The 14,629-nt window shown below is 42.0% G+C and overlaps 1 pseudogene across 1 annotated transcript; it reads right to left on the reverse strand.

Annotated features, from left to right (window-relative positions):
- Positions 1-1,247: 1,247 nt before the first annotated feature.
- Positions 1,248-2,257, reverse strand: LOC307102705 (transducin-like enhancer protein 6; annotated as a pseudogene). The gene has a single exon. The product of its transcript is annotated as a transducin-like enhancer protein 6 (transcript).
- Positions 2,258-14,629: the final 12,372 nt, after the last annotated feature.

The following is a 14,629-nucleotide window of genomic DNA, read 5'->3' on the forward strand; positions in this document are numbered from 1 at the left end:
TCTCTTTTGTAATTGCCTTCATAACCCACAACGTATTCCTTTGAACTTATGCAAAGGTAAGAATTATATATTTCAAAAGATTTGATTTTTAAAAGCACCAAAATGCCACATGGAAAGTAGCTTGTAAACAAAGCCAATGATAAACCTTAGCTTTCATTTAAAAATATCTTACTGATTCTGTAATGGACACAAAGTCACAAAATGATGTTTTGAGAGTAGTATAGATTATAGGAGTGGGGGAGATTTCTCAATTACTTGAGACTGAAGTTTTGACTGGCCATGTTTTGATCAAGGATGTCATTACTGAAATGGTTCATAATCTAATATCAACATCAAGTTGTATTCATAAACACAGGGTTTTCTTTGCTTCCCCCTCACCCCCGTTGTATGGAGATATAATTGACATATAACATTGCATAAGTTTAAAGTGTACAACATGATTTGATATATGTATTTATTGTAAAATAATTACCACAATTAGTTACTGTTCATTACCTCACATAATTATAATTTTTTTCTTATATGGTATTGTTAACTATAGTCCATCATAGTTGTACATTACATCTCAGGACTTATTTTAACTTCTTATGTAAAGATTCTCTTTATTATCCCCACATTGGCCAAATCACTTAAACCCTTAAAAGATAATATTGAAAACATTTCCAGTTTAGAATCCTAGAGCTGGAAGTGTTTGTAAAGATGGTTCAATTCATATTCATAGATGAAGATACAAAGGCCAAAACTGTGAATTGATTTACTTTCCCAGGTTCACATACTAAAACCCAAGATGTTGATTCTAGTCTCAAATAGAAGTGAAATAGTTTTAAGTATTTTTAAGAATAGTTTGGGTGAGAGTTGATTATTTAAGATCTTTATGAGAAAAGTGAATAGGTTTCTGTTTTTCTCTTTTTATGCTGCAGAGGTAGATAACCGTCCCCCCCCCCCCCCCAATGTAAAAGGGCAAATATGTGAACAGGGTATAAAAATGAAATCCAGATTTGTAATAAAGAAAAATACATAGAAAAATGACAAGAGTAGCCCAGATTTGGTGAGCAGAAAAAAGAGCCGTGAATGAAAAATTATTATTTCTTTATTTTTATTTTTTAAATTGTTTTTTTTCCAATTGCTTTATTACACATGCCAAAGATGACTAGCCCACCCATCATGCCCCTCTACCATTACCCGCCTCATTGCAGGGAGAGGGGGGAAGGGGAAGGATCCTGACTGAGATGACAGTAATGAGCCCCTTAGTATGGGATCTGGTACACTGAGGTATGGTCACAGGACCCTGTGATGATCCGGCAGTTGTTAGGGGACATGTCACATCACGTGACAGAGGTGGTCTGGGTAACTGGAAAACCATGTTCCCATAGGCATGCTATAGATGATGACCAGGTTGTCCATCCCAGTGCCCACCCACCACTGGCTGAGAGGGAGGAACTTGAGACTGAGGACGGTGCTGTCCTTACAACACCCCATGTGTTTCTGCCCCGGCCTCCCCAGGGGGTGGGCTGCAGTCACAGCTGGCCATTGGCTGTGCCCACCACAACCCAGTTGTCCTGGGGGTTGGAGGACAGGCTTATTATCTGAGACTCAAATTGGTATTCCTGGGGCTCCCCGACAGTCCTCAGATCCCAGCACCATAGGCAGGTGTCCAGACCTCCCATCCAGATGTTCTGGTCTTTGACAGGTCCCTGACCACACTCTGGTCTCGCAGGTCCAGGATCCTGATGATGCAATCAGTGAAGCTAGCAAAGGCCAGGTTGTCCTCCAGGTTGGCAGCCAGGGCCTGGCAGTGAGACTTGCAGAGGGTAGCTCATCTCTTAAGTGCAGGGATGTTGCCATCAGGTTCCTCATGCTCACACCGGCCAAGTTGTGGGCAGCCATCAGCAGGGTAGCGTTGTTAGAGAACAGTAGGCAGGTGCGTGCACAGGTAGGTCCCCGGGGGTCTGTGCACACAGGTGGCTGTCGGGGAACCTGTCCTCCACCATCTAGCCGACCAGGCTCCACACATTGACTCCATCCCTGCCACAGGTGAACACATGCCACGTGAAGCTTCTGACTGCTGTGGCCAGCACAGGCTTCCTATGTTTTAGCATCCACATCTCCATTCTATGTGGGACAGCCAACTTCTTGGATTGCCAGCGCAAGGTATTCAGCCTCTTCCACATGTCTTTGAAGTCTTTGGGGTCCCAGCATATGGGCTTCAGAAAGGTACAGGCTCTCCAGCAGGCTCCTGGGCCACGCAGGAGAGCATCACCCCTGGTGCCCTGCCTGGCCCAGTGCTTCCTTCTTGGAACCCAAGCATCTTCAGTACAGGGCTCTGCTCCAAAGTAGCATGGTCCTGGGTCCTGGCCTTCCAGGTCTGGCACCTGTCTGTCAGCCTGTGTCTCGGTTGGTCCACTTTATCACGGGTCCCAGCAAAAATCTGCTAGAGTTGCTGGGTCTGAATATCTTTCCCAAAATGGGGTTCAGAGTCCCAGGATGGCAGCAGGTCTAGCTGGTGGACTGGGGAGCCATCCATGCCAGAGAGCTGCTGGGCCCAGTCAGATGACCTCGTGGCTATGACGTCTTCGAAGTTTGGCCCCTGAAGACTGGAGGGCTGTAGGTGTCAGGAAGCCTGGGGCTGGCTGGTCCCCAGGAGTCCTGGTCAGCCTCCCCTGACTAGAAGCCCAGGAGTTGGCTGCAGGTCTCCAAGATTTGTAAGAAATTTTGTGCATGGCTGTGATGTTCTTTAGATCCTGCTGAGTCTTTTGGAGCAAGTAGTAAATGCTCTCCACCTGTGCCGGCAAGTGAGGGGGGAATGGAACTGCTTCTTGAGCTGATCCAGGGTGGCTCCATGATGAGTCAAAGTTCCTGGGGCCCTCACCATCCTTGGGGGCCTCACCGCTTCTGGGGGCTCAGAGGGTCACAAGCGGTCGCCTTCAGGCAGTACTCTTGCCTAGGATGGAGGCTTAGAAGCAGCATGAAGGAAGCTGCGGGGGTCAGCCAAGTTCAGGTCAAGAGGAATCACCTGCAAATTATTATTCCTAAATGAAAACCATTCATGTCTTCACTCATTACCTAGAGGACATAGCATGCTCTCTGATGCCGAGGAGGGGAAAACCTCCGTGGCTTCCTTCTCAAACAGCAGAGGAACCTGTGAGAGGGCAGCTGCCCTTTGAGGGCTTATAACACCCTGGCCTCCTACCTGGGAGCCAGAGAACAGGCTGAAGGCCAAAAATGACCATTAGTAGGCAAACACATTGCTTTTGGGTCTGAAGTCATCTGTAGCCTCGAAACTATGGCGAGATGCACAACTTTTGTCTGAATTTGCTCATGAAATTAATTGACCAAACAATCCATTTGGCTGGGAAAAAGAAGCTAAATTGGACTGACTTGACCAGTTCATAAAGCAGCTTTGAGCCTGTGGGGTACAGCCCCAGCCACTGGTATCTCTTGCTGCACTTATCAGCAGAGATTGCTTCAATTTGCATAATGTAAGAAAAAGAAGCTCAATGAAACGCACAGGGTTCTGTGTCTCTACATGAGCAGTTAACAAATTAGCACAGGGGAAGCTTTTGCAAATGAGAGATTAAATTTCTTTGTTTATGTTGGAAATCTCCCTCTGTCTCTGTCAGCAAAAGCGCAATAACATTCTTTCCGTGTTGGGCTGGCTTTCAGTTCCTTTGTTATTTTTATTTCTTTTGTTCTTGCTATGGGCCTTTAGAGTGACCATCTCTCTCATTAGAGTAGGCTTCCTGGGGGAGGGGTGGGAGTGGAGTGGAGGCAGGGTTGCCAGACAAAATACAGTGCCCAGTTTAATCTGAATTACAAACGAGTAATTAAAAAAAAAAAAATATATATATATATAATTTTATTGATTTCAGAGAGGAAGGGAGAGGGAGAGAGAGATAGAAACATCAATGATGAGAATCATTGATTACCTGCTACCTACACCCCCCCCACTGGGGATCGAGCCTATAACCCAGGCACTTGTCCTGACCAGGAATCAAACGGTGACCTCGTGGTTCATAGGTTGATGCTCAACCACCAGGCAGTAATTTTTAAAAAATGTATAAGTATATACCAAATATTGCATGGGACATACTTATACTAAAAAGTATACCTTGCCTACTTGACATTTTTATTTGCTAAATTTGGGTAGCACCAGAGTTTCCCAGGGTTTTAGGAAAAGGCTGCTTTTCCTACCCTCTTCCTCTTTGCCTGGGACAGACTACTAGTATATTTTAACTTGTATCTGAGACTTGATTTCCAAGGGCTGGGACCAGGGTGAGGAGAGTGAAACAGGAAACTTCTGCCACTGGACACAGCCAGGGTCAGGCACAAAATCAGTAATTGAGATAGAGAAAACTTTAATGTGTCCTGGCCGGTGTTGCTCAGTTGGTTGGATTGTTGTTCCATACACCAAAAGGTTGTGGGTTTGATCCTCGAACAGGGCACATGCCCAGGCTGTGGGTTCGGGGTTTATATGGGTGTGTATGGGTACCTATGGGTGCATATGGGAGGCAACTGCTTGATGTTTCTTTCTCTCTTTTTCTCTCTAAAATCAATAAAAAACATATACTAAGGATTAAAAAGAAGAATAGTTTAATGTCATATTTTAAAAAATTAAAATAAAAACCATCGTGTCTTTGTTTATAATTTTTCATATTTTAATCATTGATATAATTTTCATAGTTTTCTTACAAATATGCATTTTATGTTAATTTTTACTTTTAAAATATTGCATTAAAATATTCTATAACTTGAATACAGAGTTTTTTTAAAATAAATCTTTATTGTTCAGATTTTACAGTTGTTCCTCTTTTTTCCCCTCATAGGTCCCCTCCACCCGGTTTTCACCCCACCCTCTGCCCTTACCACTCCCCCCCACTGTCCTCGTCCATAGGTGTACGATTTTTGTCCAGTCTCTTCCTGCACCCCCACACCCCTTTCCCCCGGAGAATTGTCAGTCCACTCCCTTTCTATGCCCCTGATTCTATTATATTCACCAGTTTATTCTGTTCATCAGATTTTTTATTCACTTGATTTTTAGATTTACTTGTTGATAGATATGTATTTGTTGTTCATAATTTCTATCTTTACCTTCTTCTTCTTCTTCTTCTTCTTCTTCTTCTTCTTCTTCTTCTTCTTCTTCTTCTTCTTCTTTCAGCATTTCATATAATACCTTTCAGCATTTCATATAATACTCCTTTAGCTTTTTCTTGTCTGTGAAGCTCTTTATCTGACCTTCAATTCTGAATGATAGCTTTGCTGGGTAGAGTAATCTTGGTTGTAGGTTCTTGCTGTTCATCACTTTGAATATTTCTTGCCACTCCCTTCTGGCCTGCATAGTTTCTGTTGAGAAATCAGTTGACAATCATATGGGTACTCCCTTGTAGGTAACTAACTGTTTTTCTCTTGCTGCTTTCAAGATTCTCTCTTTGTCTTTTGCCCTTGGCATTTTAATTATGATGTGCCTTGGTGTGGTCCTCTTTGGATTCCTCTTGTTTGTGGATCTCTGTGCTTCCTAGACTTATAAGTCTATTTCTTTCACCAGGTAGGGAAAGTTTTCTGTCATTATTTCTTCTAATAGGTTTTCAACATCTTGCTCTCTCTCTTCTTCTGGCACCCCCATAATTCGGATGTTGGTACTGTGAAAGTTGTCCCAGAGGCTCCTTACACTATCTTCATATTTTTGGATTCTTTTTTCTTTTCTGGTTGGGTGTTTTTTGCTTCTTCGTATTTCAAATCTTTGACTTGATTCTTGGGGTCCTCTAGTCTACTGTTGGATCTCTGTATATTATTCTTTATTTCAGTCAGTGTATGCTTAATTTCTAGTTGGTCCTTTTTCATATCCTTGAGGGTCTCACTAAATTTATTGGCAGTTTCTAGAAGATTCTTGAAAAACCTTATAACCATGGTTTTGAACTCTATATCCAGTAGTTTGCTTTCCTCCATTTCTGTCATTTGTGACCTGTTTCTTTGTTTCCGCATTTTGGCTGCTTCCTTGTGTTGATAGAGTGGCTTTGTGTGCTAGGTGTCCTATAGGGCCCAGTGGCTCAGCCTTCCCAATTATCTGAGGTGGACACTCTTGGTGCACCCCTTTGTGGGCTGGGTGCACAGTCTTGTTGTAGTTAAGCTTTGATTGTTGTTGGTATCACTGTGTCCCTTATGGATCTGAGGAATTGACCTCCAGGTCAATTGGCTGTGAGGATCAGCTGTGTCTACGATGGGAGAACTTCTGTGCTGGAGACACCCTTATGGGGCAAGACATGCTTCAGTGGGGCTTTGGTGCTCACTGAGTCTGCCCCCTGAGTGTGTCCCTTATGGATCTGAGGAGTTGTAATCTGGATGGTCCTACTCTGACCACTGGGTACACTGGCTTTTGAATCTCCAAGGAGGTGCAAATTTAGCCTCTGCCTGAGGCCACCCAGCAGGAGCTATGGAGAGATCTGCAGATTCCTCTTCTTTGTTTGGGGTTTGGAGGTGCCCAGATGAGGCCCAGCTGTGAAGCAATGAAAGCTGCTGTGGGGCCTTGGGCCTTCTTTTGGATGTCTGGGGCTCTCGGACCCAGCTGCAGTTTGTTAGGTAATTTAGATTGCAAAGGGCCAGGCCATTCATATGCAAAAGCCTCTGTGCACAGGTTGGGTGGGGCGGGGTCTCAGGGAATCAACAGGGTGGAGAAAACAGCTATGGCTGATCCTCAGCCCTGCCCTAAGAGGACCGAGGGTCTCAGTGTCCCACAGTAATCACTGCAAGCACCTCTGAGAGAAAGCCTTTTCCGAGTTCCACCCGATGCCAGACAGTCCAGTTTCTCCCCGTATGAGTCTGGGTCCCCAGAGTCTTGCCTGGAACTGGAGTTCAGAGCAGTCGGGAGCTTGTGCCTCTCTCCTGATTGAAAAAGACAACTGCGTACTCAGTTGCCAGCCCTTTCCGCTTGCGTGCGCCTCCGTACCTCTGCACTTTACTTCTGCACCTCCTCTGAGTCTCAGTGTGCTTTTCTCTTTCCTTCTAGTTGTAGAATTTCCACTCAGCCAGCCTTCCTGTGGTTCTGAATGATGTCTGTTTTGTCTTTTAGTTGTAGTTTTGAAGTGGTTGTACGAGGCAGCAATTTCAGGTGTTTACCTATGCCGCCATCTTGGTTCCTATCTGAATACAGAGTTTTTTTTCACCCTTAAAATTTGCACCTGAGGTGGTGGGTGGCAGGAATGTTTAATGTAGGTTTGTAGTCTCACTAAGATCAGAGTTTTAGAATTAAAATATGAGTTTTTCACTTTATTTGACTTCTATTTTCATATAGATTTGAAGAAGCCTGTGGTCTTTCCTATCAGTTTTAATATAGTGGTTATTTTGATCTTGAGTGAAGTTTCTTACCTCCATTGCCCCAATCTCTGTCTAGGCAGATACCTTTTGGTCCTGACTTTTTTCTTTCTTTTATTTATTTTTGGTTAATCCTCACCTGAGGATGGATATCTTTTTCCATTGATTTTTAGAGAGAGTGGAAGGGAAGGGAGAGACAGAGAGTGAGAAACATCGATGTGAGAGACACATCAATTGGTTGCCTCCTGCACATACTCCAACCAGGACCAAGCCTGCAACCAAGCTTTATACCCTTAAATTAAAAATTAGAAATGAAACTGCCTTATAACCTAGCAATTCATCTTCTGGGAATATATCTAAAGAAACTCAAAACACTAATTTGAAAGAATATATGTTTCACTATGTTCAGGGCAGCATAATTTACAATAGTCAAGATTTGGAAGCAGCCCAAAGGAGATAAGTGGATAAAAAAGCTGTGGAATACTACTCGGCTGTGAAAAAGAAGGAAATCTTACCTTTTGTGACAGCATGGATAGACCTGTAGTGGTCGGCAAACTCATTAGTCAACAGAGCCAAATATCAACAGTACAAAGATTGAAATTTCCTTTGAGAGCCAAATTGTTTAAACGTAAACCTCTTCTAACGCCACTTCTTCAAAATAGACTCGCCCAGGCCGTGGTATTTTGTGGAAGAGCCACAATCAAGGGGCCAAAGAGCCGCATGTGGCTCACAAGCCGCAGTTTGCCGACCACGGACCTAGAGGATATTATGCTGAGTGAAATAAGTCAGACAGAGAAAAACAAATACCAAATGATTTCACCTACATGTGGAATCTAAAGAACAAAATAAACTAACATACAACACAGAAACAGACTTGTAGATACAGATTAGAGGGGGGCAAGGAGGCTGAATGAAAAAGGTGAAGAGTTTAAGAATTACAAATTGGTAGTTAGAAAATAGCTATGAGATGTAAAGTAAAGCAGAGGGAATATAGTCAATAATATTGTAATAACTATGTATGGTGCCAGGTGGGTATTAGAATTATTGGAGGGATTACTTTGTAAATTATATAATTATCTAACCACTATGTTATACATCTAAAGTTAATAAAAAATAATATTGAGTATATACTTTAATTAAAAATTAAAATAAAAAAACAGTAAATGCTATTTACCGGTTTCAATATTGAAAAATGTCTTCTCTATTTACCTATTTAACAACCACTTGACAGTGAACTTCCTCTCCTTTGGGAAGACTTTAGCACTGCATTTCAGTAGGATTATTTTTGAAAGTGACAGTATCCATCATTCTGGAAGACATTTTTTAGAAATGCATAGGGCATTGAGTCATCTCCTTTCTTTCATGCTCAAGTTTCTCCTTCTGTCCTCAGAAAGTTCTTTCCCAGACCAGCTTAGGCTATGCCACCTTGACAAAAATATTCCATTACCTCTGGGTGACCTTTTCCTGAGACTTGGGAATGGAGTGTTTCAACTATAGGTCAGGCACTGGGTGACTTTACTGGTGCTCCCTGAAAGACAAGGCTGATGAATAGCATTTGAACCCTGTTTCCCTAATCCTTCAGGCAGAATGAGAGGCTCTCCATAAGGGTAATCCTGAGTGATTCATGATGCCTGCTTCAGCACAGTCGCACATCATATAAATACAAATTGACAGTTCGCACACTGGCCTCATGGTGGTATTTACTTAAAACCCTCTCAAGTACACTCCCAATGGTGGCTGTGGGGACAGCTTGCTGGTTAAGGCTACAAACAAAGACACCAATTTGCTGTATCCAGCCTCCAGAATGAGCCTTTTGAACACTCAGCTCTCTTTTTGTGCCACTTGGCACTTAACACCCATTAGGTCAGGCAATTGGCTTGTTAGTTGATTGCAAGGATAGTCATTAAAAATAAACAAACACAAAGGTAGTAAACTGAGATCTGTGGATCATTCCTTTGGCCGTCCTGAAGTTTCGAAGGTGGAGCAAAAAATAGAGACAACGAAATAGTAAAGAGGTGGGAAATAGGCTGGGTACTTAATAACCTGTTAAGAGAGAGTTTGAGATACTTGAGAACACAAATAAAGCCTTAATCGGTGAACGTGTAAATAGAAAAAACTCATATAGAAACCTCCAGGAAAATATTTAATTCCATTATTTTACAAAAATTCTTGTAGGTAATAGTGAAAAACCAATAAGCAAATGCCAACTGTTGTTGATGGATATTAGTGTTTTCAACATTGGCAACCCCACTGCTTCAAAGAAAAGGTCAAAAACAGAAACACTGTTCATTTAGAGCTACGTGAAGGTCATCCACAGAGCAGCATCCAACTGCTAACCTTGGACTCAGGAGGAAAAACATATGAAGCAGGATTTGGAGAAGAGTGGAATTTACGTAAATAAAGGCAGAACCAACTCAGAACTGCCTCAACACCAGCTTTTACGCAGGCTCCTTTGGTGGTTAAACGTGGTGTGAAATAACTTTTTTAATGGTCATGGGGAGCCTTATTTCCGTTTTGTGTAAGCCCATTATGTGTTCACTTGAAAGGACTCCCTTCTCCTTTCTGGTTTTCCCTGACATCCACCCTAAGGCTGCCCCCTTTCCTGTCCAGAGCATGAAGCAGCACCCTTTGGAGACCAGGGAGGAAGGAAAGCGCCACCCAAGCAGGCAGAGAGCTGGCGAGGCTCAGGCCAAAGGCCTCCAGGAGGGAGCTGCGGTTTTCAAGTCACCTGTTTTTACCCTTTGTATAACCATGCTATTATTTTATTACTATTATTAGTTGATTATTCTCTTTTACCATTTGGATCACCCCTTGGCTTATACTCTCTACCCTCAAGTTTAGAAAGTGGAACAAAAAAATAAATCAAGGCTATAGAATAGTAGCAGAAGTGGAAAAGGATGACCAACTAATAACATGCTAAGAGAGCTGCAGACACTCAAGCATGAATAAAGCCCTAATATGTGTTGTTGACCGAGTGCCACATAAGAACACAACAATTTGTTTACTGGGTTCTGACAGGTATGTAAACAATCTTCTAAGTGACACTGAAAATCAAGGTACCTTCAGTTTCTGATTGGTTGGATTTGCTAATGGCTTGTTTGGTTTGAAAGTACTCCCAGGAAAAGAGACCAAAGTCTTACAGTTTATGTCAAACATAATTTTACCATTTCTAAGTGAGTACTTGCACTATCTAGTTCAATAGAGCCTGAAGATAAAATATACCAAAAACACAATATCTTTCTCTTAAAAATAGTATTTATTTATTTATTTATTTATTTTTTTACTGGTGCACTGTTCCTGGAGGTACTGCAATACCGGGACGATGCGTGGAGTGGACAGAGCAAGCTCCTATTCCAACTCCCAGCTTAAAAAAAATCTATCCTATATAGTAAAAGCCTAATATGCAAATCAACTGAACTGTGGAACTACTGGTCGCTATGACATGTACTGACTACCAGGGGGCAGACGCTCAGTGCCAGAGCTACCCCCAGCTCTCAGGCCCCAGGCCAGCCAAGGTGTGTGCCAGCAGCCGCCCCCCCCCCCTCAGCCTCCTGACCCCAATCACCCCGCCTGTCACCCTACAGATTGGCCCTGATCACCGACCAGGCCTAGGGACCCTACCCATGCACGAATTTTATGCATTGGGCCTCTAGTTTAATATATTGTCCTTGGATAGAGGATGTATCAGATAGTAAACTGATAAGAACAGATACTACACTTGATCTTAGCCAAAAGGCCAAGAAGCAATTAAAAATATTTTAAAGAAGAATGAGAAGTCAAGCCACAGACTAGGAGAAAAATACTTGCAAAAGACACCTCTGATAAAGGACTGTTATCCAAAACATTTAAAGATTTCTTAAAACTCTGGCCCTCACCTGGCAGCTCAGTTGGTTAGACCATTACACTGATACATCAAAGTTGCGGATTTGGTCCTCAATCAGGGCACATAAAAGAATCAACCAATGAATGCATAAATAAGCAGAATAACAACTCGATGTTTCTCTGTCTGTCTCTGTCTCTGTCTCTCCCTTCCTCTTTCTCTCTCTCTAAAAATCAATAAATAAAAATTAAAAATACCCCTCAAATGTAAGAAAACAACTTGATTAAAAAATGGGCAAACACCCCAAAAGACACCTCACTAAAGAAGATATACAGACAGCAGATAACACATGAAAAGAGGCTCCACATCATATATCATCAGGGAAATACAAATTAAAACAATGTAATACCACTATACACCTTTAAAATGGCCAAAATCTGGAACATGAATACCACCAAATGCTGGTGAAGCTGTGAAACAACAGGAACTCCCACTCACTGCTGGTAGGAATGCAACATGGTACAGTCATGTTGGAAGACAATTGGTGTTTTCTTACAAAACCTAACATACTCTTACCATATGATACAACAGTCATGCTCCTTGTTTTTCCCCAAATGAGTTGAAAAGTTATGTCTACACAAAAACCTGCACATACATGGTTATAGCAGCTTTATTCATAATTGACAAAAATTGGAAGCCACCAAGATGTCCTTCAGTAGGTGAATAGATAAACTGTGGTATATCAGAAATTGAAATATTATTCAGCACTAAAAAGAAATGAGCTGTCAAGACATGAAAAGACATGGAGGAACCTTAAATGCAAAGTATTACTAAGTGAAAGAAGCCAATCTGGAAAGGCTACATACTGCATGATTCCAATTATATGACACTCTGGAAAAGGCAAAATTATGGAGACAGTAGAAATATCAATGGTTTCCTAGGGTTAGTGGGAGGGAGGGATGAATAGGTGGAGCACAGAGAATTTTTAGGGCAGTGACACTACTCTATATGATACTCTAATGATGAATACATGTCATTATACATTTGTCCAAAGCCCACAAAATATATACCATCAAGAGTGACCGAAATGTAAACTATGGATTCTGGGTGATGATGATTTATCAATTTAGGTTCATCAGTTATAACACATGCACCACTCCGGTGAGGGATGTTGATAATGGGGGAGGCTGTATATGTGTGGAGGCAGGGTGTGATAGGAACTCTCTGTACCTTCCTCTTAATCTTGCTGTGAACCTAAAACTGCTCTAAGGAGACAAAATCTTAAAATCAAAGAAGAATTCTGACCATCCCTGGGCATTTAAATTGTATAGTTTGTGCAAAATGAAGTAGGGACATGTTCATATTTGATGGCAGAGAGGTCAGCATCCTCAAGGCCTTGAGGAAGCCCGTCTTCTGGTCTGGGAAGGTGCTTGCATAGTGCAGAGGTGACCTGGTTCACCTTACAGTAAAGCCTCCTTAGTCATTCAACAAAATTCATTCAACAAGTATTTGTGGAGTCTTCTGTGTGTTCTCATGTTCTTCTTGAATTTTTATTCAGTGGAACCTACTGCCCTGTAGTGCTTACTCATTCACATGCTCAAGGGTGACCTTTTTGCAAGGTGAAGGGTTCTGAGTTGTCTCATTCACTCAAAAAGGTGAGCAGGAGAGAAGCATAAAGAGAGAAGCCAGTGCCTCAGGTACCCTTTCTTAAGGCTGATGTGGGAAAATTCTTATTTATTCCTCAAAAAACAACTCAAGAGCGGACCCTCAGAAAGTTTATGCAAAACCACCTCTGACCTTGGAGCCCTTTATGACTAAGGTAATCCACTCATCACGAAGCTCTGGAGTAATGAACAAGTTGACAATTTTGCCATAACCTGCCCTTGGCCAGAGATTCTGGATGATGGGAGTACCATCTGGGGGAGGACCTTTGGTTGACTGGAAAGAGGGACTCCGAGGAAAGAAAGACAGGCAAGTCAAATATGGTGTCATGAAAAACCAGAGAGTAGAAAAGCTAAACCAGCACCTTCCTGCATCTTCATCCACCTAATGAAATAACCAATGAAAATAGGGAGTTTGACTGGCAGAGGCAATTTTGACTTCCTTGTGCCATTTTCTGACTTTATATTAATTTTACATTCCTTTTGCCCCCCCGCCCCCCCCCACCCCCCGCCCGCAGTGTTTCTGACAAAGCAACTAACAAGAGAATTTAGTTAGCAACACCATCTCGTATCTCAGGTAATCCTAGAGGCACTGGGCAAAGAGAGGAAATAGGGCAGGGAAGTAAGTCTTCAACATTGAAAACACAAAACCAACAAAAATACTAAAGTCAATGTTTTTCTGGCGAGGATGTGGCTATGATCTTATCAGATGATTCTGAGGCATGGTGCACAAATTTGACCACTTCAAACTTTTTAATCGTTTGAACCTTTGAGTTTATTTTGGATAGCACCAACTCTTAACATTCTCAAAGTGTCCATTGCAACATTCCAGAATATAATTTATTTAGTCCTTCACTCCTTGTCATTTAGGGTATTTATTTTTTAAGCAAGTAAAGCATGATACTTGGAAGAGCAGAGTAATTTGCAGTTAAATAAAAAAGTACAAACAATTAAACAACATTTCAAAGTACAGCAAAAAATGCCATTATGGCAGCTCATATGGTGTTTTTTCTTTCCTATATATCATGGAATATGAGTCAACCCAGCCTAGAGGTTGACCTGAATTTTGGCATAATTACATACATAAAAATTTGGATTTCAGCCCAATGTAGAAGTTACCCTTCTCACTGCAGCTGCTGCCCTTCAGGGCTGGAAGAACTCTAATTCCCAATAGAAAGACATCTGTGGCGGGATCTGAGGCTGGTTGAAGTCATCGTTGTGCAGTCATACCTATTAAGTACAGCATGGGTGGGAAGGCCCAGGCTACCGGTACCCTGAGGAGAGAGGTCTGCATCTGAGGTTCTTTGCTGCAGGCCGCAAGCCCAATCTAACTGGCTTGAGCAGAAAATTAATTAAAGGCTGTTAGGTAGCTCACAGAAGCTCCCGGAAGACTATAGAATGAGGCTCAAAAGCTCTTTAGCCAAGAACAGGCCCCAAATTGCCCCTTCAAAGTGCTGCAGGTACAGTCCCAGAACCCAGGACCAACGTGTCCAGTGGACCCCACAGAGATCACTTTCCACCAGCAGCTCCTGAAAACATATGAAGAGAAAAAATATTATGACATAATTTAAATACATTCCTTTAGCATTGATCCTCATGGACTCATTTCTATTGTACGTTGCTTTCTGACTTCAAAAATAATATATGTATATTGTGGAAAATGTGGAAGATATAAAAAAAAAGTTAATTTTCTAAAATTTTATCACACAGAAAATGTATACATCTTGCTGTATAACTTCACAATCTATATTCTGTGTATGACACATATACACACACATGTTCAGATCACTTTCCATAGAACTGTTTTATAATCTGGACTTTAAACAAAGTAAATGGCTTAATT

This window comes from Cnephaeus nilssonii (assembly GCF_951640355.1).
Source record: "Cnephaeus nilssonii genome assembly, chromosome: 1".
Classification (NCBI taxonomy): domain Eukaryota; kingdom Metazoa; phylum Chordata; class Mammalia; order Chiroptera; family Vespertilionidae; genus Cnephaeus; species Cnephaeus nilssonii.